This window comes from Arachis ipaensis, chromosome B03 (assembly GCF_000816755.2).
Source record: "Arachis ipaensis cultivar K30076 chromosome B03, Araip1.1, whole genome shotgun sequence".
NCBI lineage: Eukaryota > Viridiplantae > Streptophyta > Magnoliopsida > Fabales > Fabaceae > Arachis > Arachis ipaensis.
In genome coordinates this window covers 19,128,452-19,132,067 of record NC_029787.2, presented here as the reverse complement: position 1 = coordinate 19,132,067, position 3,616 = coordinate 19,128,452, and positions in this window count along the sequence as shown.

Here is a 3,616-nt window from a genome sequence, read left to right as displayed (position 1 = left end):
TCTATTTGTAGAAAAAAAAAATGACTTTTAAATTTTTTAATAGATTCAATATGTCAAAACTGTGTTGAAAATATTAAAATTTTGTATTTTTAGTGAAAATATTTTTTTATTACTTCTTTAGACATTTGTTAACCTAAACTAAATTAAAATTACAAATTATTGGAACGAGTTACGCCCTTTAAATTGCCACCCAAATTTTGTCCTTGGTCAAAATATGTGGGACATGCAGCTGTTCCATTATCCATCTTAATTATTTATGTACTTGTTTACCTGTGAATTACTCTTAGGGTGTCTATGATTGATCGGAGGAATTATAAATAATTTTTAGAAATTTTAAGATAAAAATATTATATTTTTATATTTGGTTCAAAGTTTGAAAAATTATTTTTAAATAAGTTTAATTTTAAGAAATCAAAATACTATCATTTCAGTTTTCATATTTTTTTTGAATATCTTTAATTCTCATAAAAATAGAATCTTTATAATAAAGTAATACTTGAACCACACACCCTTATAGACTTATCTTTTTACTTGCATTGTATATGCCTCTAAGTGGCTTGACATGGCGAAATAGCAACTTCTTGTTAATTTCACATATGGATAGGCTCCATCGAATTCTGTCTCACTTGGATAATGGCAGATCCCACGCTCGCATTTGCATTTGATGAAAGTAACCAAAGTCTCTTTGACAGTTTGACCCTTTGTCAGGGACGGCGGAACGCTTAAGATATAGGAGCACTAGCCCCACTATCATTTTGAAAAAATAATATATATAGTTATATACACACGTAATAAAATATTATTGTTATTTTTTCAGTTTTATATTAAAAAATTTATTTATTTATTAAAATTAACATTTAATATTAATTATTTTGATAAATTTGGTCTTGTATTGAAATTAACAATAATAAAATAAATTAACTCAATAAAAAATCAATAAATAATGATAATGAACTTTGTTATACTAGCCAATTGATTAATTACTAAACTGAAAAGTCACCAAAAAAAAAAAATTACTAAACTGAAATATAGTTAGTCACCAAAATTTAAAAAAAAAATGAAATATCGTTTCAGAAATATAAATAAACTGTTGGCAACTTATTTTTAAAAATTAGTTGAGATAAGAAAATATTTTATTATTTACTCATTTTTTATTTTAAAGTTATATGTTATTTCTTTATTTTAATGCTTAAATGGTATTACTTATAGCAACAATTTTTGTAAAATAGTTTTTAAATGTCAAAAATGTCCAAAAAATAAATTTTGCAACTGAGTTACAAATAATAAATAGTGAATTAATTGTTTAAGAGTATATGTAAAGAAAAAAACGATATTTCTAATTTTAAATTGTAGATGTATCATGCCCAAAAGGGGAAAAAACACGTTAATGATAGCATAAGAAAAAAATAGGGTAAAGTACTAAATTGGTCCCCTAAGTTTGGGCATAATTCTGTTTTGGTCTTTATGGTTTAAAGTGTTCTATTTGAATTCAAAAAAATTTCATTTAGCATCAATTTAGTCCCACAGTGAGATCAAAATTAAATAATTAACAAAATGTCCTACATAACAACAGTTCAAGAACAAAATCGATAATCTGGAGAACAAGTACAAGCTCCAGAGGCACAAAATCAACCATTGATGCATCAATACATTTATTTATCATTTTCTTTAGTTTTATAGAAAATATTTTATTTATATTATAAAAAAATAATAAATAAATATATTGATGTATCAATGGTTGATTTTATGCCTCTGGAGCTTGTACTTGTTCTCCAGATTATCGATTTTGTTCTTGTACTGTTATTATGTAGGACATTTTGTTAATTATTTAATTTTGACCTCACTGTGGGACTAAATTGATGCTAAATGAAACTTTTTTGGATTGAAAAAGAACACTTTAATCCTTAAGGACCAAAACAGAATTATGTCTAAACCTAGTGGACCAATTTAGTACTTTACCCAAAAAAATAAACTCGCCCTGGCCTGCAAGCTGCAACTGCAATAGGCGCGAATGGTGGTCAACGTTTTGACCAGATAAGAAGACTGAGACTAGGCTATTGCTTGTTTAATTTCTTTCCCCAATCCTCTTTGAGATTGGACGGCCATAGGGGCCGGGGAGTGGACCCAGGGATTTTTTTCTATTCTAAATTAAAAAGCATTATTATTTTCTTAAAAAAAAAAATTAAAAGTTATGCTACACATACAAGTCTTTTTAGTTTACAAGTCTTACAAGTTGGGTCAAGTTTAACAAAAATTACATTCACCTATTGGAGCGTGATAACACGCGCATCACTCAATTATTTTCAAAGCGCGCTCTCACTCACTATTATGGAAGACGCTTCTTCTTCTTCTTCACGTTCCTCCTTCTCCTCCTCCTCTTCCTTCTTCTTCTCTTTCTTCTTTGCGGTTTTCCTTCTTTTTCTTCGTGTGTTTCATCTTCATCGTTGTTTTTTTTATTACTGTTTTTGTTGCTGCATTTTTTTCCTCCTCCTCTTTCTATTGATTTTGCAACATTATGTATTTTTTTCTTCTTTGTTTGATTTTTTCTCCTAAGAAAAATTATAAAAAAACGAAATAAGAAGATGAGGAAGAAGAAGCAGAAGAAGATGAAGATGAGGAAGAGGAAGAGTTTTGAATTATGCAGAACTTATCAGAATAAAAATACACCCAAAATTTCTTAAAATACACCCAAATATCTTCGTGTTACACCCAAATATCTTCGTATTACACCTAAATTTGCTGCAAATACAGAAAAATATTTTCTCTAATGCTGTATTTTTTTTCTTCTTCTTCTTTTCCTTATTTCTTTCTTTCTTTTAGTTAAATGAATGTAAGTCCATCCTATTCTAAGTAATTTTGCAGTATTATGTGTTTTTTCTTCTTTTTTATTTAATTTTTTTTATTTTTATTCTTGTTAAGAGAGTAAAACAAGAAGAAAATTGAAAAAGTAAAATAAAAAAAAAGAATATGAAAAAAAAGAAGATGGTGATGATGATAAAAAAAAGAGTAGAAGATGATGAGGAGGAAGAGGAAGAGTTTTGAATTATGCATAACTTATCAGATACGCCCAAAAATTCTTAAAATACACCCAAATATCTTCGTGTTACACCCAAATATCTTCGTGCTACACCCAAATTTGCTGCAGAAAAATGTTTCTCTAATGCTATATTTTTTCTTCTGAATTGAACTACACCTTAGCCATTTGATTGGATTAAAAACAATAATAAATTTTGTTTTGGTTCAGTTGACAATCTGAATCTGAATTATTTGTTATCTTCAACAACGAGGAGCAGGAGGAAGATGTAGTGTTGATGACGGCGATAACGAGAGAGAAAAATTACGAAAAAGAAGAAGAAGCACGAAGAAAGAAGAAGAAGAAGAGGCACGGAGAAAAAAGAAAAAGAAGAGACACAGAAAAAAAACCTGAAAATGCGTGAATATAAATGACTTGTATGACTTGTATGGGAAAACGCTTGTATGTGAAGAATAACTCAAAAATTAATCCGATTTTAATTTTGAAATACATTTTTTTTTTACATTTAGGTTGAGTTTGTAGCATCTTCGATCAATCTCACTAATTTTATAAGATTTATTGTACAGAATTTGCTGTATTTCT